Source organism: Dasypus novemcinctus, chromosome 4 (genome assembly GCF_030445035.2).
Source record: "Dasypus novemcinctus isolate mDasNov1 chromosome 4, mDasNov1.1.hap2, whole genome shotgun sequence".
NCBI classification, from domain to species: Eukaryota; Metazoa; Chordata; class Mammalia; order Cingulata; family Dasypodidae; genus Dasypus; species Dasypus novemcinctus.
This window is the reverse complement of record NC_080676.1, coordinates 151,737,120-151,763,022: the sequence shown is the minus strand read 5'-3', so window position 1 is coordinate 151,763,022 and position 25,903 is coordinate 151,737,120. Positions and strand designations below refer to the sequence as shown.

Below are 25,903 nucleotides of genomic sequence, written 5' to 3'. Positions count from 1 at the left end.
CTCCCAGGTGGGACGTGGGTGCTCAACTGCTTGAGCCACATTGGCTCCCCCTATGGGATTAAAAAAATTAAAAAAAATTTTTTTTTAGTACTAACAGGACCCTCCTTTAACCACATTCAGATACATAATCCAGTGCTGTTAATTAAGTTTTGAGGAGTAATCATTCCTAATTTGGCCTGCGTGGGCCCCTTCAAGCAGCTCTTCTGTCCTTTTATTTCCCATTGGTACTTGTTCCCATGACCCGTCATCCTGCCTGAACACTGAGGCATCCTGGTCACGTGCCTCTGTGAATGCCCTCCTCACCCTGTGGGCACTGATGTCCCCATGCCAGGTGACCAAATTAAAAAGTAAGTATCTTGATTCTATTGGTTTTTTCCCCTAAATTGAAAAATAGTGAGGCCAGTCTAGACCTTGTAAACTGGGATGGAAAGATAGTTTCTTGTGCCTCTAGGCACCTCTTTATACAAATTATTAAAACACCCTGGAGACATTCAGTTATGTTAAAACCAAAGTTTGAAAATGTCGAAATGACTTTCTCTCTCCTGCATCCTCTTTCTTTCTCCTTTCCCCATCCTCATCCATCCTGCCTCCCCATCGCTTTGGAAACCTGTGACCCTGACTTTTCAGCCAGTTGTCAAACTAAACGCTCAATCACTATCACTTAATTTTCCATGTGGTTTATTGTAATCTGCTACACTTGCAAAAACCAATGGAATTCTTGGCCCCATGTTTAATTTTAAGAAATTGTTAGAGTTAGATGTTTTTTAAAAAAGCATAATATGTTATTGGAGTGATAATCATAATGAACATTTCTAGCTGCATGTCTTAAGCAGAATGTTTAAAATTTTTACCATTTATTTTATAAATACAAGTCTGTACATATACATAAAAACACCGTTCTCCACACAGGCCAGCACAAAAAGGATATTTTTCTTAGGTAAGAGTTGGATAAATCCAGAAGTTGAAAATATGTCAGTGAAATAGTATTCCAATCTGTTAACAGAATTTACTAGAACTGGAGAAGTTCTTTTGTCCTCTTGAATTTTAAGTAACCACACCTACATTAAAAATATCTTAGCCATGTTCTCATTGTAGCACATCACTCTTACCTTTGGCACATGGTAGCTGCTTGGCTGAACTAAATTGGACTGAACCACCAATTTTGAGGTTTGCAGGGTAGATTTCCTAAGATCAAATTTTCCTGATTGCATCCCATGAATGAAGAGCATTTGAAACTTTGAGATTAGTCTTTAATTGATGCATCTGGATTCCTTTTGACCCTAAGCTTCTGAGATTTTTTTCCCCCTTTCTCCTTCATTTTCCTTGTCTCCAGTTCCTTACTTGCTTGACTGTTGCTTATAATTTCTTACATCTCTGGTACTAACTTATGTAGGAAACCTTTAGGTGAGCCTGGAATTTGTGATAAAATTGCTTACAGAGTTAAAAAAGTAAATGGACATGTCTTGCTTTCATAGCCAAATGGAGACCATAATTCTCAGAAACACCACGAAGCAAATGCCATACATTTCACTGCTTTTGATAAGTGGGATCTTGGGACAGAGTTACATAGGTATTCACTATATAGTTTTCTTTTTCTTTCTGCTTTATCTTAGTCATTTATTCCCTGGTTTTTTTGTTTTTTGTTTTTTTTTGGTTGTTGTTGTTTTTCAGGGCCTACTTGTTTTTTTTTAACAATGATAATCATTTTGATCCTAATGATTGTGAAGGCATTACTGCCCTATTATCCAGAGTGTCCAGAAGTTAACTTAAAATTGACTGTGGATAGCATTACAAGACTGTTTTGTAGAATATTGGACATCTCAGTTATATATTGAATAATAATTTTTTTGTTTTCTGATGATAATATCCTACCTGGAAAGCAGGACAGGCAACTAAGTATTTATGCTACATTTTTGGTTAATTTACCTACCTGGGTCCCATTTCCATGCTTCGCAATCCAGTCAGTGTCCTTATTGAATGCCTTCATCAGTGTTCCATAGTTTGGAGTTGCATAATGAGCAAGTCTAGAAAAGAATGGGAAATAGTACTTAAGGCTTTTATTTTGTAGTTTTAAGGTCTCCTGTAGCAATCCAGCTCTTATAAACCAGGCCCTGTAGAAGGCCACAGGTTTCCAGGCCTGGGTTCGTGGGCTGGGAACTTCCTGACTAATTGGCAAAGGCAGTCATATCTGCATCACAGAACTGATGGCATGTTCCACCCTCTCCCCAGTGGTAAGCGCTGAACACATATGCCTTATACTTAATAGCTGTTGTTTACGGTTGTTAACAAAAAGTGATTGGATCACATAATGTTTCTCTAGATGAACTGTGCTCTAAAATTCTTAATTCATATCAATATATAACTATGGGTTATCTAATACTTTGGGTGCTGGCTTTCTGAGTTAACTGAATGGCAAACACTTTTTGCTACTGGTGCCTCTTACTATGAGATATTTGATTTTTACCACTCATTGATCTGACCTTTTAAATCTTATAGAGCTAATTGTGTTACTACAGAATTAATATCTATAAATATTATAGAATTAATATGGAATATATCTTAGTATTTTAATATGACTATAAGTCTGATTTGCTTTGTGAGTCCCTGACAAGTTGTGGCTCAGTAATAATGTATCATCATTGGCAGTATTCTTTCCAGGACTTAACTTTTTGTCTTCAATCATCTTTAGTCAGTAATGGTTATGTATATTTAAAATATGAACTTCTGTGACTTTTAATTTGGGGTTACAATAATCTTTTTAAAAAGCTTGAGAAATGTAAAAATTGGTGTATTATTTTACAAGGCAATTGTCTTGTAAAGAGTTGTCATTTCTCTCCCTCATAATTTGCCTTTGATGAGAGATGCTGGGTGTCCCTTCCCATCTCTTGTTACATACCATGCCTTCCTATTCTCTGTGAGAGTTTCATTCATTTTTATTGTAATCAATAAGGAATGAGATTTCATTAACCCAGACACTAATTTCACAGAGCATCTTTTCATGATTGCATACTTTCATTATTGTATATTGTTTGAAAGCTTCTAATTATGGTGCAGGGGCCTGGAGATTATGGCGACTTATAAATATCTGGATGCAATGGAAGATCCCATATTGTTTTTCCTGGCTACCATCTCTTGATCCCTTTTCTGGTTCAGGCAAGAAACTGTGTAGTTTCCAATGGATTGTTCCATATAATCTTTCTGACAACCCTATTAGATGTCAGTACTCTTATTATTTCCATTTTACCAATGAGGAAACTGAAGCTTAGTGATGGGAAGTAATGGTCATTTAGGCATTAAGTAGCAGAAGCAAAATCCCCACCTGATTCTGTCTTGCTATAAAGTTCATGCTTTGGCTATGTAATGCAGTTGCATTTGAGACTCTCTTGTTTGGGAACAGTCCTATTTTGACTAATGCTTTTGGGTGTCTTTCATAATTGCTCAAGACCTGTTTGTTATCTGTTTCAGATTCATTTTAAGATTAATAATTAACCCCTAAGGGCTTTTCCCATTGTGTCATGTTCAAACAAAAAGAAGCTGACAAACTCCCATTATAAACTGAACGTACATAACAAACAAATCGCACAAGCCCTAACAAGCACTAGCAGTTGACAGGCTTAGTGTTACCTCCATTGAAGACGGGGCCAATGTCAGCAGTTAATTGCATTCTCAGAAATGTCAAAGAAGGGGAGGGTGGTGAGGTGGCTACACGGCCAGTTTTACTACTTGAAAACCAAGGATGTGTTTCCCTTCTTTCCAAAAGGCATGGGAGATTGATTTTTAATTGGATCCCAGAAGGAAGTAGTCTTTTCAAGAATTAAATACGCATTCCTTATTACAGATTGTTTTTGAACAATTCAAGGTTTTAGATGCACTGTGATAAAAAAAAAAATCCATGAATCCATGGTTAAAAAAACTTTAGTTCATGGTTGTTGAAGTTTTTGTTTGTCGTTAGTGGGAAGAAGCTGCTAATGAGGTATATTAAGCTTCAAATCTAAGTATCGTTGCAGTATTAGATCACCTGTAAAACCCGTACTCCTGATCACCCTGCACGTCCTATCTCCAATATATTTATTTAAGGAAGAGTGATATAGTTGTTTCTTCTCTCCTTGATGCCAGGTCTTATAAAAAGGGTTAAGGATATACCGTTAAACGTTCTATTATTTTGTAAGCATGTATTCCAGATGTTACACTGTTACACACACACACACACACACACATACACACGAGTCTTTGAATGGGTCTGAGAGTGGACCAAGAATGATGTCAACTTAGTCATTATTGCCTTCTTCGTGGTCTGTGTGATATGTTTTTTGGTTGATGGGAAAATTTGGAAGAGGGAAAGTAGAAATTTGATTTTGATTTGGAAAGGTAATCAAATGAGGAAGGGTAGTGCCCGTGGTGATACTGATACTTGGCTCTACAAAGTAAGTAAACACCTTGATTAACTTGGTTCTTCATCCTGTAAGTAGACTGAATCTGTAGCAAAAAAAGAGCATATTTCCTTATGATGGTTCCCCACAGCAGTAACCCATAAGACACTGACTTTTCTACAGATTGTTAATAGTCCACAAAACAAGGTTCCATGATTAAGAAAATTTGGGAAACACTGGGCGAACTAAAGTAAAATGCATCTCTTCACTGCAGAAGTTAGAGTTCCCAGTTTCTTGTTTTGTTTTGTTTTTTGTTTTTTGGTACCAGGGGCCAGGGACTGAACCCAGGACCCTTGTATGTGGGAAGCTGGTGCTCCACGACTGAGCCACATCGGCTCTCTGAGTTGGTTTTTTTTTCATTCGTCTTGCTTGTTGTTTGTTTTATTTGCTTTTTCAGAAGGCACCGGGAACCAAACCTGTGATCTCCCACGTGGGAAGCAAGTGCTTACCGCTTGAGGCACATCGGCTGCTCCACAAGTTCCCAGTTTTGATTACAGTATGCATATTTCTTGGAGTACCTATAAACATTTCCTGTATTTTTTCAGAGTATGTATAAATATTGGAAGGCAGCATGGAGGAATGAAATGAATACAACCACTTCAAAGGAAGTAGACGTGGGCTCTGATGATGGCCAAGCTGCTCCCCTATCTAGGAGGCCCCGGAGCCATGTCACTTAGACAGAAATAAGTGTAAGGATAATACTGCCCCATGTTATTGTGATTAAATTAGATAATATACATGGAAACACTTTTTTACATTGAGTGTCACAAAAATACTCATTATTCCCTCTAATTTTCTATGACGAGGGATGGGTCTTTTTATTTATTTTTAAAATTTACTTACCCTGGTGCCATGCTTTTAACACATCGTACAGGGTGAGAAAGATTACCTGTATCCCTAAAGCGTTCCTCTAAGGTTGCTTGGATAGGCAGTGCTCAGGGAAAAGGGCTATCAAGGATGTGCCAAAGAAGACTTAATAAAGAATCCAGTCCAGCCTCAATTAGATTTGAAAGGATTCCTTCTTAAACCAGGTATTTGAAATAGAAGAGACATGCATTAAACACCCAGGTATTGTCTCTCTATTATGGGGATGATGTATGACATACAAGATTTTTAAAAATTTCATATTTCATCACTTTTGCTTGTCCTTAAATGGTGGCTTTTGCTATGGGGCTCTTTTTGGAAAATCCTTTGTGGCTTTTAGGGTGAAAATCATCCATTACATGTATTTTTACAACTTTTTAAAATTTTGAAATACTTTTAAACTTACAGGACAGTTACAAATAATACTACAAACCCCATACAGAGAGCTCCTGCATACTTGCTACCATTTCATATTTAAATAGCCTAAAATGTGAAATATCTTGTTCTTATTTATTTAAACAAGACCTTTGGAATGTGTTTTTTTTTAAAATGAGCATTTTCTCCTTTACCATGATTTTTAAAGTAAAATTATTTGCCCAGTACAAAAAAATCCACTCAAATTTAGAAATAGTTCCTTTGCCGGATTTCAGAAATATTTTGATATAGATAGATTGGTTAAATAAAATACCAAAATGATCATCAGATTCTTTTCTTGAGTAGTCATAAAGTCCAGCTAGAAAACTCTAGTCCAGGTCAACTGCCATTTTCTCCGATCGTGTATACTCAAAAGACAACTGTGCTTCTGCCTTTGCCCTGCTGAAGCGTATGTCGAAGGGAAAGGAGGGGTAACCCTACCACTGGTGTCTTGTACGAAGATGTCCGTTAAGCCTTGCCCCACCCTCCCTGTAGCACGCTGAGCTCAGCGAGTGGCAGCAGCTCTTCTGCCTTATCGTGGGCTGTCTGGATCTTTATCTCCTCCCTCCCTCCATGCTCCCACTCGGAAGACCCCTCAGGCTCTCCAAGGAGCAGTGAGCCTTCCTTGTCTTAGCATCTTGACCTGTGCACCTCCCTTAGAGTGGGGGTGCTCAGCACACATGAAATCAAATTGGCTTGGGATGAACTGAGCCCGAGGTCTGAAAGCAATAACTGAAGCAAGATTTTGCAACGAAAAAACAACGCCAGGATCTTCTTTCCCTTCATGGGCAAGCTGGGTGGTACAGCGCAGGTGGCAGGCTGTTCCTGCAAGTGGTGAGGTTATGAAGTGAGAGAAACAGAAGGAAGCAGGCGGTTCCAGAGCTGGCACCCCGGTGCCAACATTCGTTGAGGCCACACTGTCCCCCATGTCCCCGTGCTCGTACGAGTGAGGCCTCAGCAGTACCGGAAGGCTGGTGTGATTTTGATCATCAAGCTCCATTTAGTGAATACACTTGATTAATCCCCCTCCCTCTTCTCGTGGATGCTGTTTTGAGTGGGAAATCACTACTGGAAAAAAAAATCTCTACAATGTATCATGCACACGGCACCTTTATCCCCCTTTGACACAAAATATCCAACAGCAACTTTTTTAGTGACGCCCATCATTTTTAAAACACTTTCTCAGATGCTGAATGTTCTTGGGCGAGAATGCCATAGAGAGAAATGAAGTGATTTACCTCACGTTGGGAAGTTACCCTGGTACTTCAAAAATGAATACCAGCTGCCTCCCCACCACGTAGGCTCTTGGTTTTAGCCCTGGGGAATGCACCATCCCTGGCCCCTGGAAGAAGCAGAATTAGAAAGGAGTCCTAAAAACTCTCAGCTGGTTTCCTCTCAAGGTGAATTTTCCCGGAAAGGCTTGGGGGAGATGAGGAGTGAGTCTTGAGCCGTCTGAGAACTGGTTTGGTTTAAATGTGGACTTGTCAGTTCTAACTAGCTGGGAGGAAACGCTTTCCCGGTGTGCCGGCATTAGTCACGAGGAGCGTGTAGGAGGCTGGTGAACAATCGCCGGGACCCTCCTCCCCCTTTCTGGGCTTTCAAGCTGAACTTAGAGCCCAGCTGCCTGGGAATTGAGGCCTCGCTGGGGACACCTCCCGCCCCCACCCCACTGTGCACTTGAGGCCTTGGCTTAGAGGTGGGAGAGGGTGGTGATTTCAGATCCCTGCTTAGAGCAGAGATGTCGCCACGGGATGTACCCAGGATCTTTGTAATTGGGAAGTGTGTGTGGGGGGGTATTAAAAGTAGGGGCTGGTTGAAGAATAATGAACAGGGCACTCAAGAACCAGGAGCCGAGGAATGATGTGAGCCCTAGGTGTTCCAATCTGTAAATATGTTAAAGTCAGAGACAGCCACCACCTTTTGATATGGGCTACCAAGAGATGTAAGCTTGGAGGGGGGCTGTTGTCCTCTAGAAGTGGGTGATAGATGGTATCTTGGAAGCTGCGCCTTTCTCCCCAGCAACTGCTCCATGCCCTGGAGCCTGTAGCTCCCTGGAAAACGCTGAATGGACCCGGTTTCAGGGCTCAGTCGAATGGACTTCTGGGCAGGCAGAGAGTCGGTCAGGAGCAATTGCCAACTATTCTGTTGTAAGTATGCTGTGCGGTAATACGTTTTATTCTTTTGCCTCCTTGGGCTAGTGTTGATGGCACTGCTAGGTCTTGGAGAACTCGGGGAGCTTGTGACTTGAAACCCTGTAGCAGAAAGTAGCAAACTGGTCCCTTTGCCCATGGCTTGTGATCCTATCAGAGGGGATGGATTTATCAAATAACTGGTAGCTATGAGAATTCAGAAAGGAAAAGTGATGAGGAACACCTTGGAAGACCAGAGCTTTGCAACAGTTTCCAAGAAAACACCGCTACGTTAAAAGAGAATGAACTTCTAGCCACTCGTGTGTCACTTTTTTCTTGAAGATGAGTATTTCATCTTAGAAAATAATGCAGATTTAAAATGTTACTCCATAATCAATCTGCCCCAACTCCTCTGCCCTTCCTAAGCTTGTGGGTAAATCTTTGATTAAAAGAGACTCTCTGAAACATGCTCCATTCCTCCAAGGCTTTCTACTCTGTCTATGCCACGGGAGTTTGTACCTCAGTTAATGGAGAAGGGATTGAAGTGGTAGCATTCTCTATGGACATTAAGTGCATGTGGAATGTGCATTAAGTAGATTATTTTTGCAGTGATGTATGCATTGGGTGGACTACACAGTGATGGAGCCAAGAGAGGAATATTAGCAACGGGGATTGAAGTCAAGGAGACCTGATTTAGAAGGATTTGGATAGGAAGAGAAGGACAGGATAGAGAAGGTATTTTGGGAGAAGATGTAGGAATTTGGGGCTAAAAGGTAGGAAGGAGGAGGAGGAAAGAAAGAAATGAACATTCACCATGCTCCAGCTAAATGCCCAGAAACGGTGCTCTCCCACGCTTGCCTCACCTAGTCCCCAGGGCACACCTGCAGGGCAGACACTCTTCCTATTTTGCCGATGGACAAATTGGGGCATAGACCTGTAAGTAGCTCGTGCAACATCACAGAGAGATTGAGTAGCCGAGTAAGGCTAGGTCTGTCTGATTCCAAGGTCGATGTTACTTTCGCAAATCATGCTGACCTCCAGGAGAAATGGGAAGTGTGGAGGGCTTTGGTCTTGAATGCTGTCGTGTCAAATTTGAGCTATCAGCGGGAAAGCCATATGGAGGGTCCAGTAGGAGATTAGAAAGAGGGGACTGGTGTCCAAGATCAAGATTTTGGTAGATGAGAGTATGGAAGGAAGAGTTTGTTCAGGAGAAAAGTACTCTATGGAGAGGTAGGTAGGGGGCTGTGAACAGACGCTAGGGGTGAGTGAAAATGTCAGAGAGCAGAAATACCTGGAATCCAAAAGAAGGGACTTGTTTTCGAAAGGGCTGCAGACCAGCAGGGTCAGATCCTGTCAAGAGACCGTAGGTATTTTAACCTCTAAGCAAGAGCTCCTTCTCTCAGCAGTGGCTTTCTGGATTGGAAAACTGGCTGGAAAGAGGATCTCTTCTGGAAGACAAAAGCCATTTTTTTTCCATCTACAAAGACCCAAGCTTTGTTATTATTTTAAAAATTGATTTAAATGACTTATCTCTGCTTGTTGTTTTTAGCCTTCATTCTTCCAAGCTATATAACCAGAATTTCTTGGCTACTTTCCTGTGTCTGAGATTGCCCAATTGAAAAGGATTGTTCTGGTTGGAAGTGTGTGTTTTGCTTACTGTGTCTTGGCCAGTCACAATACATTGTATTGCCCTGTTCTGGGTGGAGATGAGGGGGTCACAAAAATGCTTCCTTTTTTTTAAGATTTATTTATTTCTCCCCCCGCCCCCCCCCCAATTGTCTGCTCTCTGTGTCCATTCCCTGTGTGTTCTTCTGTAACCGCTTCTATCCTTACCAGTGGCGCCAGGAATCTATGTTTCTTTTTGTTGCGTCATCTTGTTGTGTCAGCTGTCTGTGTGTACGGCACCATTCCTGGGCAGGCTGTACTCTTTGGCACTGGGCGGTTCCCCTTACAGGGCGCGCTCCTTGCAAGTGGGGCTCCCCTATGCAGGGGACACCCCTGTGTGGCATCACGGCACTCCTTGTGCGTATCAGCACTGCGCATGGGCCAGTTCCACATGGTTCAAGGAGTTCACCCCGGGGTTTGAACCGGGGACCTCCCATGTGGTAGACGGACGCCCTAACCACTGGGCCAAGTCCACTTCCCTCCTTACTTCTTATAACATTTTTTTTCTACAGATGGCATTGTTTCATTAACTCCTGGTGAAGGGATTTATTAACTGTTCTTGGTGTAAAAACATCACTTAATTTAATGGCCCCTCGTGAAAGCGGGTGTTCTCAGCAGATATTGTCAGATCAGCCCAACATTTTCTGCACGTCTATGAACCTGGTCTCCTGAATGATGGATGGTATTTTGCCTTCCTGAGGTTCTGGGGTAGTTTGGTACTCATTTGATGTTTTTCAATGAAAAAAAAAGGTTCTATAGATGGGAAAGTGGAGGAATTTTGCAATAAATAGGTTAAAAAAACCCAATAAAATGATGGATTATGACAAACAGATTTTGGGGTAGTTTTTACCATAGATAGCATGTTTTCTGCTGTTGGAGAGCTCTCAAGGTCTGTAGACCCTACCTGTCAGCCCTGTCCCTGGAGGACATGGCTACCTGCCACGGGTGGGGAGAGGTGCAGCAGTAAACACAGCAGGGAAGGGAAGAAGGAATTGTCAATAGCTGTGTTCTTGCTGGGGCCAAGGAATGAAGTATTCCTACAAGTTTTCCACAAGCTGCATTTTCTTATTTTTGTCTTAGTTTCCAGATTGGCCTTCTAGGTCCTGGAGCAGGGGTCTTCGATGTTGGACAGATGTGAAAAATGGGTTCACTGGGGTGTGGGAAGGAAATTTCAGAATTTAGATTTCTTTTTATCTTATGCATTTACATTCTCAGGTATGTTTATAATGTGCATAATTTTGGTGGACAGTATTAATAGTTCATTTATAGAAGTTATACATTCATTAAATAAATGAGCAATTGGTCATTGTTTTGGGTGGACGTGTCCAAAAATATTTTGTCAAATGGGGAATACCCATAAAATAGTTCGCATACTAATTCACTGGACAAGACTGTGCTCATTAATTCTTAGAAGGCAGGCCCGGTATCTGTTTCCCTTGCTTTGTGTGTGGTCTCATAGATATTATCTGGCAACGAATGTCAAGCTTTTAAGCTGGTTGTTGGCATTAAAAAAACAGACTTGCTTTGTAATTTTATGTATCAGTTTTTCTATAGAGGGACTTTGATGTATCACTGTTTCCGAAATGTTCCCATGACTTCGCAGGAACTGTCTTTATGTTGAAACAGGCTGATTATCCTCTAATGACTTCAGGGTGGGGTTGATAGTTGTCTGATGTTTTCCTTCTACTTTTTTTTTCCGCTAAACTTTTTATTTTGAAATAATTTCAAACTTAGACGACAGTTGCAAACATAATACAAATCTAAATAAAACAGAACACTAATATACCTCTTACCCCAGATACCCAGATTTACAAGCTTTTAACATTTTGTAACATTCTGTAACATTCATTATAGCATTCTATGAATCATCTGTCATCTATTTGTATTTTATAAAATTTGATAATAAGTTGTATAGCTCATGCTCCTTGAACACTTAATACTTCCATGTGTGTTCCTAAGAACAAGGATAGTCACTTATGTAACTCATTCTTTACAGTTATCAAGTTCAAGAAATTCAGTGTTGATATAATGCATACAGTCTATATTTCATGTTTTTCAACTATCCCAATAATATCCTTTTGGTCATTTTCACCTCCAGCAGTGAAACAGGATCCAACAGTACAGGATCATTATTGCATCTTTAATCTCTCTCTCTCTTTTTAAAAATTGTGGTAGTATATATACAAGATGAAATTTCCCATCCCAACTTTTCCAAGCGGGCAATTCAGTGGGATCAGTCACTTTCCCAGTGCTGCGCTACCCTCACCACCGTCCATTACCATTTGATGTCTCACTGTTTCCGAAACATTCCTACAATTTCCCAGGAACTGCATGTTGAAATAGGCTGATTATCCTCTTATGGCTTCAGGTTGGGGCATATCTGCTGTTTGATTTTTTTTCTTCTACCTAAAAAAAAAATCCCATTTTCAACTACACGTTGTTCCTTTTCTTTCTCTCCCAGTGAGTAATTTGGCTAGGATGAATGTTTATTCATTCCGAAAGATCTTGTACCAGCATTTAAGGTGAGAATTGGTTGTTCTTCCATCTTGCCTTCCTGGGGTCGAGCTCAATGGGACTTTTTGCCTTAACTGAATCATGTACTTACTGAAAAAAAAAAAAGGGCCCTGCAGTGGGAAGTTCACAGAGGCTCAATAGACTGCTGATGGTTCTTGAGCAAGTTAAAGAAACATGGACTTCTTTTCAGGTCTAGATAATATAGAAACTTCCAGATTTGAAAGAGAGAATGGATGCTCAGAAAGGTTGAATTGTGTTACCTGCCTCCATAGTTGCTCCATGTCTTTTCCTGCCTTCTGTCTGCCCCACCGTTTGCCATGAGCCCCACCCCCATCTTTCCAGGCAAGGTCTCATAACATATCCAGAGCATCACCTGAGTTTTGCTTGGTGTTTTGCAGCTACTGACTTCTCATTTTACTCACTCATAGAAAGGTTAAGTGATTATTCTTAAATGCTACATTTGCTTGAAGTGGCACTTGGATGTGCACTGATTTGTTTTCCAGATGCATTTCACTATGATATGTGCAATTTCCCAAAGACGAGCCTTGCAGCAGCTGATCTTATTTAAATTAATAAGCCAGATCCCACAGTGTGGATAAAGAGTCTACTGTATGTCCTGCTGACCTAGAGAGTTTTAGAGGCTAAACTCAAATATGATGTCCTTTTTTCAGTTTATTCTGTCAAACCAGAGGTTTTTGTGTTGAATCATTGATACTGCTGCATCCATTTGTTGTTACAAAATGTATTCATTTAGTTAATAAAAGGTTGAGGTTGAGATAATGTTTTCAACTTCTGGGCTCTTATTGGTTATTAGCGGTGGTCTTTTAATATTCTTCAGTCATACAGTAGAATTGGCTGATAGCTATTTCTTATTTCTGATATCCTTCCTGTCCTAAGTTTTTGGGGAGTACATTTTCTTCTATTGCTGTGCTATTGTGTTCCAAACCTGATTCCTTGGTTCTGGCCTTTTCTTGTGGAATGGACACTGAAGTTTCAGTAGTGTCTTAGTTTGCTAGAGCTGCTGTAACAAAGTGCTGCAAACTAGGTGTCTTAGAACAACAGATATGTATTATCTCACAGTTCTGGAAGCCACAAGTCCAAAATCAAGATGTTGGCAGGCCCATGCTTCCTTAAAAGTCTGTGTGGGAAACTTCTTCCTTGCCCTTCGTAGCTTCTGGTGCTGTCAATCCTTGGTATTCCTTGTCTTGTAGATGTATCACTGTGATCTCTGTCTCCATCTTTAGCTGAGCCTCTTCCTGTGATCTGTTTCTTTTTGTCCAGATTTCCTTCACCTTATTAGGACTCCAGTCATGTTAGATTAGGGCCCACCCAAAACCAGTTTGACATCATCTTAACTGATTGCATCTTCAATGACCTGATTTCCAAATGAAGTCATATTCATGGGACTGGGGTTAGGACTTGAACATATGTATCTTCTACAGGGACACAATTCAACCCATAAAAAGTAGGAGCATGAATTCCAGTCTCCCATGGATAAAATTTTTTAATTGGGTCCTCCATTAAACCTAAGTATGGAGGCATTTTTATAACCTTCCACTTTTCTTTCAGTTATCCATCTAGAAAGTAGGCTCTGCCTTCTTTGTCATCCCTCATTTCTCACAGGGTATATGTAATTACCAAGTCCTGGTGATTCCACCTGCCTTTCCCATTATTCCCAGGGTATTCACTTTCCCAGATTAGGCCAGCCCATCTCTTTCTCTACTAAGATATTGGTAAGGTCATGGGAAACAATAGATTTGATCCTGTAACTCCTTGATGAAATACATTAATAGACTTCATTGTACCTAATACTGTCCAAATTCCTTTGTGTAGCATCCATAGACCCAACCCATATTTTCAGCCTCATCACTTCCAGCTCTAGACTCTAGCAATTATTGGGCTAACGATTTTTTCCTTCCTCAGAGCCTTTGTTTGTATTCTTTTTTTTTTCCTGAAATTTTTGCCCTTCCTGTTTTTGCCCTTCTATCCCTGTCCGTTTCCTCCAATCCCCATGAGCTAAGCCAAATCCTCTTAATCCTTTAGTTCAATTGAAAGCTTTTCTTGGTACCATTGATCAATCTATTCCCACTATTTTTTATTAATAATGCCAGGCTAGCATTTACAACTCTCCGATAGTGGATAAGTGTGTAAAATTTCCTAGATGGTTGGTATCATAAGGTATTGCTTATTTCCTTATCCTCAACATATAGTAGGTGCTCAATAAGTGTCGGTTGAGTTGAATTCAGTGGGCAACAATCAGTAAAACTCTTAAGTAGACACTCTGCTTTACCCAAACATAATTCTCAAAATTTAGACAGTCGTTAATAGAACCATTTTTAATAGATTTAAATGGTAAGATTCATCACTTTATGTACTAAGAAAGAAAGTGGTGCCAATTAAGCAGTGATATGTCATTGTGACTGTAAGACATCCCAATTTCTGAGATTTTAACAGGTAAACAATGTGTTAGAATCAGTGAAATAAGAAATTATGTTTTACCTCTTAGAGCTTGTCGTCTGAATTGTGTAACAGCAAAAAGCCTCTGAAGTGATTTGCAAATAAAATCTGTGATCGCCTTTAAAGGGGTTTTCGAAAATGAGACTAAGTGAGCATTTTGAGCTACATTCCTGGGATGACTCGCAAGTATCAGCCTGTGAAGTTTTGTTTTGCTACTCTGTCTTAGGGTGCCTCTAACAGAATCTTCAAATTTGAGCCTCTATTTCATGTCTTTGAAAAGTGGTCACTTAAAGGTAAAGAATCACCTCTGAAAATCCTTGGGAGGGATTCCTTTTACAAATTTAGAAAAGCATTTATTTAACTTCTTTGTTGCACTGAAAGATTTGATAAGTAATGTTTTAGTCTTTTATTAAAATCCTGTCTCAGGTTGTGCCACTTGGACACATCAAGACTGACATTTATAATAGCCCCTTAAAAGACAGGATTTCCATGTGAGTTCACTTTTTTTTTTTAAGATTTATTTTTCCCCTACCCCTCCCCTGCCCTACTGTTTTTGCTGTCTGTGTCCATCCTCTGTGTGATCTTCTGTATCTATTTCTCTTCCTGTCTTCTCTTCTCATCTTTCTTTAAGATTCAGAGGGATTTGATCCTGGTGACCTCTGATATGGAGAGAGGTTCCCTGTCAATTGCACCACGTCAGTTCCTGGTCTCTGCAGCGCTTCACTTTGACCCTCCCCTTCGTCTCTCTTTTGTTAGCATCATCTTCTTGCTGTGTGACTTATTTGCATGGGCACTGGCTCACTGCACGGGCACTCATGCAGACACTTGGCTCATTGCGTGGGCACTGGCTCACCACACAGGCATGCTTTCTCTTCTTCTTTTTCACTAGGAGGTCCCAGGGATTGAACCTGGGTCCTCCCGTATGGTAGGCAGAGACCTTATCACTTGAGCCACATCTGCTCCCCTGAGTTCACTTTTAAAATAGCAAAGTTAGGTTTTCCAGCTATCATAATTGCTCCACGGACATTTGGTCATTAAATTAAACTATGAATTAAATATTCATATATGTGTATATGTGTTATTTCTAGGATCTGTCCCTTCCTCTCCATTTCCAATGCCACCGCCTTAAAATCAACCTTCTCCCTATCTGGATTTCTGAAATCCTTCTTGCACCATTTTCTTCTAGCTCCGCTCTTGCATTGGGGAGGAAGTCCTAAAGAAGTCTGCCTCCTCATGCACCCTTTCCTGCCAACAGAACAGCAACAGCAGCCACAGAACCAAAGAGGAAGTAGGAGGCCCATGCAGGGAGTGCTTCTTTCCAGATAGTTCCTCAAGGCCCAGAGTGTGAGTGGCCAAGAAAGCGGCTTGGAGGTGGCCCTGCCCGATGACTTCTCCAGAGGATTTTGTAACATTCTCTCTGTCCTCTAAGAAGCAGGTTGTCCCAGGCCTCGTTGCCAACAGCCACGCTTGCCACACGGGCCATTGGGTGTTGCGGCCTCACCTGCCGGGAGCCCTGCCCCGATTCACTGAGTGCCCACACAGAGTACTGTGTGGGAAAGCAGCTCTGTGACAAGGACCCGTGGCTTGTAGGGTGGTGAGGGGAGTGAGCACACTCGTGAAGGCCGTGCATCCGGGCCTCGTCCCACTCTGCGTCCTGATGGAGGAAGTATCCCGTGCCCCCTTGACTACATTTTTAGCTGGAAGACTTCCCTCTCGGCTTCAGACGGTAAGAGAACGGCTTAAATGGGAGGCCAAGGCTTGTTGCAGGCAGAGACCATCAAAGAAATTGCTAGTTGTACTTCTGATCACTTGCGTGGATTTGGAGGTCTTGGGGGAAGTCAGCAGCTGTGGGGTCTGGGAGCCTCTTTCCTTGGGGGACCTTTGCTGTCCCCTCCTGTGTCTGCATTCTGTCTCAGGGCTCAACTTCAGGCTTGCAAATCCAGAGCTTCTGTCTACAATGGTTCCTTCCTTAACCCACACTCATCCTGCCCTGCGATCTCAGGGTATGGTGGCTTCTTCCTCTGCCCCAGAAGCTTCTACAGTTCTCACTGGAGTGGCACGTAGGTAACAAGACCTGGGTGACTCAATTTTGGCATGTTGCTGGGTAACATGATTTTATTTTAAAACATCTTCTAAACTAATGCTTGAGAAGATGATTCTGGGGTGCAGTTTAAGGATTATCCTCTTTTATGTCTCACAGGAAGTGTGAAGGTGCTTTCGACAGAGCGCGGTCCTCTCCCACTTTGCTCCTGTGAGCACCTCGATAACCTAGTTCTCTCACTGGGAACACCCTGTTACGTTAAGCCACAAGGTGGTGAAATAGTAAAACACAGATTTCAGCATTACTGGTCGATTACCTCCAGCTCCACTGCCATTTTCGTGTGGGAGCAGATGCTCCCGTCTTTCCTCCAAGGACGTTGGTGTGTTTTTTGTTTAATCCAGCTCAAACCTGGAATAGAGAATTTAGAACTGTGAGCCCAAGCCATGTTCTCCCACTACATGGTCACTCTTCTTGGGGTGCAGGATGAAATTCTCATTCATTCAGTAGCTTCATGGCCTGAAGACAGGGGAATGATGCTGCTGGATTTTTTGAGAAATCATGTGATTCTTGTGATCTGTCCTGAAAATGCTATTAAATTCATTTTGATACACTGGAGCCTCCTCTGCGTCCCTTCTAGGGGCAGGCTGTGGGGTATGCCAGCCTCTGTGTAGTGCAGCCCTTTGCTAGGGACGCTCAGTTTCCAGCTCCCTCAGAGGAAGCCAGGAGGGAGCTTTGCAGCGAATGACGCCGTGTCGCGTGTCGGAGTTGTAGTGCATTGGCACTTGCCAGCTGGGGGTGTCTCACTATCGTTGGAAAATGATAAACACCAAGAACTTTGGGAAACTTCAATGAGTATTTTGGCCTAAAGCCATTAACACAGTGCCAGCCAGATAGTAAGCCTTCGATACATAGTGGTTCCCGCTGAGTCGGGTAGAAAATACTCCTTCCTTTTGCAATGCACTGACTTGGCTCCTAAGAAATATGGTAATGCCTGTCCCAGCTGAACCTGTTGGTTAAGTATTGCCAAAGATCCACTGCTCTAAAACTAATTATTTTAGTAGGTAGTCAGAGCAGGCTTAAAAATATTGATTCTGTAAACCTGTTTCCTTACTTAGTTACCTTGGGATACGTTTGGGTATGCTCAGAAGTAGCATTGCTCAAAACTAGGGCAGTGTGTAGATGTGGAAACTTCGGGGGATTTTATCTGATCGTTTGAGTATCTGTTTATACCTGTCTTAAAAAGATGGTCAGGCTAAAGCCATTGCATCCATGCTTTATGGAGTAGGAATTGGAGAGCCGAGAAAGTTCTCACAGCATCCGGGTCCTGCCAGAGATCCAAGGGAGGGTGGGGCCCTCGTCTTTGAGCATGGGTCCTTGTTGCGATCTCAGCATTTGCAAAAGCCCTATGAGCACATCCCTGGTGGAACGGTCCCTTTACAGCACATGGCAGGTGTGGTCACCTGGCAGCATGGTCCAGCCCCACCCTGGTGTGAGCCAGAGAACCCCATCTCAAGCTCACTCCCCCTGTAGGTGATCCAACCCACGGTGGAGAGAAGACAGTGGTCAGAGGAGCTCCTGGAGGAGGCACAGCCTCTCTGTTCTTCAGCAGTGCCATTCTTCTGCAGAACGGCTGTCCCTGCATGTGTTTGTTTACTTAACAGTTACTATAAAAATAAGAGCCATTGTATGACATTTGCCACTGAGCCCATGTGTAACAACATAGTCCAGAATATTACTCATCCTGTCACAGTGACCTCAGGACCACTAGCGGAAATTCTTGCCTGGCCTTAGGACCCAGAACACTTGGCCTTCTTCAGAGCAATTGATTTGAATGTGGTGAATTTTACAACCGCCATGCTTTCCCTATTTGAGTTGGCTCTTACAAAGCTTACTGCTAGCTTGAGTGAGATGTGTAGCTCAGTGTCATATGCATTCTTACTTTCATTCGCTCCCTTCACTTTGTCTCAACCTTTGTGTTTCTTTTCCCAGGAGTAACTTACTCTATGTTAGACTGTATATTCTTGGAGGTCACTCCTGAATTCTTCATTCAATAAAGTAGAGGTTAAAAAATAGGTAAATAAAATGACTAATGAAAATGGCTGTTTCCTTTCACCTTGACCACCATTAAAAAATTTGGGAAAATTTCCCAAATCCATCCATCCATCTGTCCATCAATCTATCCATCTGCCTATCCTTCCGTCTAGTTAATACTGATGTTGGGCTAAGTATGAATACTAGAACTTAAATTTTATTTCTTATAAAATAAACATTCAGGATTCTGGCTTGTTCAAACTTTTGTGCCCACCTCCCTTTTTTAAAGTTCAGGGTAAGAGGAAACTTCCTGAGTCTTATTCACTGACCAATTATTGAACATTTTGGGGCACTCAGGCGTGATAAGCAGAAAGCATATGTATATAGCATTAAATAGTTTACAGTGTTTCACGTTGATTCTCTTAATTTCTTTTAACAACTTTTTCAGCTAGGTGTTAGGTAAGGTAGATAATATTACATCTTCCTTTTTCCTGGGGAATTTCATAATGGACAATTTACTTGCTCACGACTACCTTTAGTAAGGATTAGAGCCTCTTAGTTGTACCTGGGTCTTTGGAGGGAAAGTACAATACCTTTTTCTCTATAAAACTTAGATTCCAGGACCTTGCGAGGACTTAAAAATAATAGGATGCCTCTTATGTTTTTGTGGGTTTTTTGGTCTTTGTTTTTGTTTTTTTCATGGTAGAGAGTTCTGATCTAATAGACTCTTTAGGAAAGGCCATGGATGTAATGCCAGGGACACAGTATTCCTGACACTTGTCATATTTTCATTTTAAACAGACAAAAGGGTTTGAGCAGTGGATTTCTTAGCCATTGGAAGCCTCAGGTTGATTTGGTAATACCTTCCCCACCTCCAACATACACACTTCCCTGTGAAAACCGGTTATTTGATACCTGACACAGAAATTTTCTGTGTGAGTTGAGGGTGAATCAGAGTGAGGTAGAGAAACGTGGTACATTCAGCGTTCACTTCTTGAGGGAGCATCTTAATGTCATATAAGCAGGTAGACTGGTACTGCCGGATTCACCGGCACGGTTGGAGTTTGGACGTGAGCAGTGGCAAAGTCAGGAGATCACATTTTCCAGCTGGATTAAGTACTTTCTCATATTGTTCTCCAATGGACTTAAGGTGACGGGCTTCATCCAACTTGTAACATAGATGCAGTTTCACTGAGTAGACACCGTTTGGGTACCATATTGCCAAGGAGGCCTCCACACTACAACTCTTCTCATGGCATCCTCCTTATGGTTCGAAAGTGTGAAATGATGGTGGAGATAATCGCTAACATTTATTGAGAACCGATTACGGCCTGGGTACTAAGCTAATCATATAAAATAACTTATTTAATTCTCATGACGATCCAATGGCTTATTACCCCATTTGCAGTGGGGTAAGCTGGTGTTTAGAATTTGCTCCAAATCACCCCAGTGATAGAAGGCAGAGCCAGGATTTGACCTGCCTAGTGCGACTCCAGGCTGGAAATTCCACCTGGCTGGAAATCCCAGGTGCATAGCCACATCCCAGTGAAATAAAATTATTTGTAGTTTTGGGGGACCCTCCCCAAACCCTGACTTTTAGTGGTAGCTTTTGACTTGCCGTGGCATAAAATCACATGACCACAATATAAAATCACTTAGGTACAGAGCAAGTAGTTGTTGGCACCTTGAAGCCTTAGTATATCTGATGATTGCAAGGGAACAAATGTGGGCGAGGGGCAGTTTCATTAGTCTGTATTATAGAATAATTGCATAGCCACAGTCACAGCTAATGACATTTTTGTCTATCAAAAGTAGAAAAAAATTAAACCAAATAGGTTCAGGTTTGTTGTTTTTTTTTTCTGCTTAGTTTATAAATAATGTGCTATAACTTTTACCTCCCTCCCCATATAGTTTTTCTGCTCAGAAATTAGAAGAATATAGATAGGGAAAAATTTTAGTTCTGGTAGAGTTTTTTTTCAAGTATAAAAAATGCATTATCAGCCTCCATTGTGCAGGTGGAAGGACAGTCGACTGCCTGCAGGCCCGTTTGCCAGCAAGAATTCAGCCTTGCAAATTATTGGCAGCTGGCACTGTAATGAGTCCATTTCAATATAAATGGGTTGTTGCTTATTAATTTCTGCCAGTTCCTAAGCAATTCAGGAACTGCTTTGAAAATTTGAAAATTTGCAGAGAGCAGTTTAAGGAGGATGCCAAGGAACAGGATAGCAATGGGGGGAAGGATGGAAAGGGAAAGGGCATGGGTTGTGGGATAATAATGGGGTATTGATGAGAACTCATGCTCCTTGCCTGGCAAGCATGAATCACTAACTTCAGCATTAAATACCACCTTTTCCCAAAAAAGGAAGAACAGTAGCTTCATTAATGGTTCTGTCCTGTATGGTTGTATATATTTATTTACTGCCTGTTTGCAGTCTCTTCCACAAAACAGGCAATTTTCTCAGTGTTCCTGCAAAAACTATTTGTCATCTCAGCTTCCCACCTTGCTGAAACCGCAGGCAATGGGTGGAGGCAGTGGGCAGCTGGCAGAAGAACTTCCACTAGGGAGGTAATAAGGTATAACAGCCCCAGGGAAACCTTCGGGCCATTCTCCTTTTTCAGTATTTGTAATTACACCTCAGAAGGCAGGCTTTTTAAATGAAGCTTTTTTATTTTTTTATTTTTTTTAAAGACTGAGACTACTTCATATTCCTAGAGCTATTTTTGTGAATTTATTTTCTCTGCTAAGAAACAGTTTGGATATTTTGCTTAAGTTCTTTCCTCTGAGTATTTTTCGTGCGTTTCCTCTGAATTTGAGTATGCCAGTTTAAGGAAACATGTATATGGTTAGAAGATCAATGCATTTGGCCTTTTAAGTTATTGTCCTTTAGCATTTTTTTTCAACTTCAGTTATACATATGAGTCTACTTTGAGAATAACGGAGCCTCACTTGTTTTCTGTCATTTTTCTCTGTGTTTTGAGACCATTTTAAGATTAGAGGGTTTGATGGAAATCAGTCTGCAATAATGAGTTTCTGTTATCCAATACCTTAATCTATAGCGATAATAGTAAAATGAATAAAATAGTTTAGTTTGTAGAGCTATTTATTACCACAAATATAAATATTTTATATGTATTTTTCCATCAAGCACATAATTTTAATACTGTAGCTGAGTGTTGCATTGCTTGATTTGGGGGTTGATATTTCACACAAAGCTGGTCTTGGAGAATTGATGAAATTGGGCTTGACTGAAAATGCCCCTTTCCTCCGTTCGGCTAACTATTTCCTGTCTCTTCTTCTGTCCTTCCTTCTCCAGACTTTCGGCCCATTCTCACAGACTCAGATGAGACGGTGATGGTGGCCCAATGGAGCAGGTGCTAACTGACTCCCCAGCTCTCACCACTGTTCATCCTGACGTCATGCCCAATCTCGATATCTAAATGCCACAGCGCTTTTGGGGCAAGTTGGGCTGGGGACCACTGTTGCCTTTTAAGGTAGGTTTGTGCATGTATATTTGAGCTTATATATGTATATGTGAATTAATGAAAATGCTTCCGACATGGAGGGACAAATATATTTTATTATAACTGGAATTGCTATTGTTGTATGTAGCTTGTGGGAAAAAGAATTTGGAATTACTTTGGATTAGGGCTCCACCCTCTTTCAAAAGTACTAATTTAAAATTGAAAAAAAAAGAAGAGGAAAAATAGGTACTTAAATCTTTTTTCCTCTCTGTAAATTGCCCTCAGGAGCTTTTAAATTTATCCCTGAGATTCACCACCTCTGTATGGGATTATGTTTGAAAAGGGCAAACCTAGCTTCAAAACCTACTTCAAAACAATGATACATTTTGTTTCTGCTTTGGATAGTCTTTAAAAGGCAAAAATAAACAAAATCAAAATAATCTTTTCTAAATCAAAGATATCTTTTACTTGTTGCAAAACTTTCCTGTTTAGTCTTTTGTGTGAGGGGTGTTTGTGTGTGTATGTGACTTGGCAAAACTGTTTTCATTGGTTTGTAAAGATTTATGAAAAACTTTCAGAACATGCTCTCAGTTTAATCTTAGCTCTTTTCACCCCCCCTCCTGTCTTCAAGCTCAACCTCCAGTAGAGAAAGAACAGGCTTGAAACCAAGACCTCCCACTAGAATCTAATTTTAAATTTGCAATCTGTTGTCTTGTGATTTTCGCTTCAAATTTAACTTTGAAATAGATACATTTTATCCTTTCTCCGGCAGTTTCGGAGGTCTGTTTTCAAGTCATGGAAGGGTAATGGTTATGTTTATTTTAATAAGTTTTAAAATATCTCAGGGGAGTGAAAAATTATATTACTAATAACTGTAATTTATATACATCATAAAATGCTTTATGGTCGGATTTTCAAGATACCCTTACCTAGGACAGAGAAAACCATGTTTTAACAGTTAACTTTTAGTTTGAATATGATAGGAATTGGGTCAACTTGGACAAACCAATGTGATCTAATGTTTTATGTATTTGAAGTACCTTTGTGATAAGGCACTCTCAGCCCTGACATTCCTAGTCAGAAGAGCTACTAAAACTTTAGTATATTTAAGTGGCAAATTTAACGACAAGTAAACATGATCCTTGCCATCTGGATATCCTAATAAAATAGGGAGAGGTACATGCAAAATAAGTATACCAGTGTACAAATAACCTTGTCACAGGAACAATGTAAGAAGTCCCAGCAAAGTGTCATTGGAACTTAGAGGTAAAGAGTGAATACATCCAAGCAGGATAGTATTTTCTTTACCTTAGGGAATTTTCCCAAGCCATCTGTTTTAAGTTTTAGTTTGGTGTCTTTTTATTGTAGCTGGCAGCATAGTATGCGTATTCTCACCTCTTCAATTATACACCCCCCAAAACAAAACAAAACAAACCCCCAAAAAACTTGTTTTCAAACATGTTAACAAGTTTTAACGATTTTTTTTTCTTAAAATCGATTTCACATTTACTATAGAAAATTTAGAAAATTGAAAAAAAAAATTATGAAAATCAAAATCACCCGTGGGGGAAGCGAATTTAGCTCACCTGATAGAGCATCTGCCTACCACATGGGAGGTCCAGGGTTCAAACCCAGGACCTCCTGACCCATGTGGAGCTGGCCCACATGCAGTGCTGATGCGCGCAAGGAGTGCTGTGCCACACAGCGGTGTCCCCCACGTAGGGAAGCCGCACGTGCAGGAGTGCACCCCGTAAGGAGAGCCACCCCATGTGAAAAAAGTGCAGACTGCCCAGGAGTGATGCTGCACACACAGAGAGCTGATGCAGCAAGATGACGCACAAAAAAGAGACGCAGATTCCTGGTGCCGCTGGCAAGATTATAAGCAGACATAGAAGAACACACAGCGAATGGACACAGAGAGCAGACAACTGCTCTTATTATAAATAAATTAATAGATTAAAAAAAAAATCACCCATAGTCACTCTCTCCAGAATAGTATCTTTTAAAATTCTTACACCAGATCTATCTTGTATATTTGTGAATTAAGTACTTATTAATAGTCTTAAAGAAACTTTCAACCTATGCAAGTCTAGTATCTTGAGTATGCATTTTAAATGTAAGTTTTTACTTCCTGAGATTACAGAGTTTTGCTCCAGTGATATTTGACCCCAGTGGTAGAGTTATCTTTTTGATAACCTGCGTAAAGCAAACACTGGCAGGCTGATTCACAAGGTTAGGAGTTGATCTTAAGGAGTTCTCCAGGTCAGCTAAAAGGTTGGCATATCTGGCTGTCTGCTCCTATTACTGTTTGAACTACTGGTTTCATCTAGGGAATTAAACCAGCTAAACCATAAAAGATTATTGTAACCTCCTTAGTTCCCTGAGTCCCTTAGTTTCCCTGTGTCTCCTTTCCCTTTCTCTTTTCTCCTCTGAACATTGGTGGCTTCAGGGTGTTTTTCTTTGTTCTCTCCACCCAGATACTTTGTCCTTGAGGTGGGCTTCTATTAACTGGAGTATTTTCTCATACAGTACTAAGACAGTATGACATCAGAGTGAGTTAAAAAATGCAGCTTACATATTTTATCTTGAATCATACTAGTTTTTTTTTTTTAACATTATTCTTTTTTTTTTTATTGACTTTGTAATAATATTACATTAAAAATATATATGTGAGGTCCCATTCAGCCCCACCCCCCACCCCCCCTCTCCCCCCCCAACAACACTCGTTCCCATCATCATGACACATCCATTGGATTTGGTAAGTACATCTTTGGGTACCTCTGCACCTCATAGTCAATGGTCCACATCATGGCCCATACTCTCCTCCATTCCATCCAGTGGGCCCTGTGAGGATTTACAATGTCCGGTGATTACCTCTGAAGCACCATCCAGGGCAGCTCCATGTCCCAAAGACCCCTCCACCTCTCATCTCTTCCTGCCTTTCCCCATACCCATCGTCCACCATGTCCACTTTTCCCAATCCAATGCCACCTCTTCTATGTGGACATTGGATTGGTTGTGTCCATTGCACCTCTATGTCAAGAGGAGGCTCAGATTCCACATGGATGCTGGATGCAATCCTCCCATTTTCAGTTGTAATCACTCTAGGCTCCATGGTGTGGTGGTTGTCCTTCTTCAACTCCATCTTAGCTGAGTGTGGTAAGTCCAATAGATCAGATTGTAGGTGCTGGAGTCTGTTGAGGCTCAGGACCTGGCTATCACATTGTCAGTCCAGAGATTCAAATCCCCTAAATATATCTTAAACCCCAACATTAACTGCACCTCCAGCACATTAGCATGAAAGTCTTATGAAGGGAGATCCCATCTGAGTCCAGATTCATCACACATAAACACCATTTCCAAAGAGGGGCCATCTGCCCTGGTAGTTAACCCCATCGGCCATGACCATAACTCCCTTGGGTCTCTTTAGCCCTCACAGGAACCAATATCTGGGGGTTGTATCTGCTTTATCTGTCTCTCTGACTCTGCTCAGTTGTGCATGAGGGCAATCCTTCTGCCAGCCTCCAGACTCTTTTTTAGAAACTCGTAGCCATATAAACTCATTTCTCCTTTCCATTTCCCCCTTACTTTAGGTCAAACAGCGTTTTAAAGTCATGGTATTTTATGTAGACATGGATATTCTGCCGATCCGCATTGAACCTTCCGTATAAGGTCATTTTCCAGTTGCATCATCAGTTGGTAGTTGATGAATCATACTAGTTTTACCTTTCCTTCTTTCTGTGTTGTTTTTCTACCCAGGTATGATAATAAGAGATGTTCTCTTAAGAATAAGAGATGTTATTAAAGCTCTTGCATCGATGTTGCACTCAATTAAGTTTTTCATTTATTTCAAGAGAGTTTCAAGACTGTTTCCCTTACCTCATGGAACCATTAAA

At 41.1% G+C, this 25,903-nt stretch overlaps 1 protein-coding gene across 6 annotated transcripts in view; it reads left to right on the top strand.

Moving 5' to 3' along the window:
• Positions 1 to 25,903, top strand: part of TIAM1 (TIAM Rac1 associated GEF 1) — a 401,703-nt gene that overhangs the window by 242,259 nt on the left and 133,541 nt on the right. For all 6 annotated transcript variants that reach the window (XM_058296149.1, XM_058296148.1, XM_058296153.1 and 3 more), the window contains one exon: positions 21,860 to 22,037. The gene's annotated coding sequence lies outside the window, so the exon portion shown is untranslated. The remainder of the gene's footprint in view (positions 1 to 21,859; positions 22,038 to 25,903) is intronic.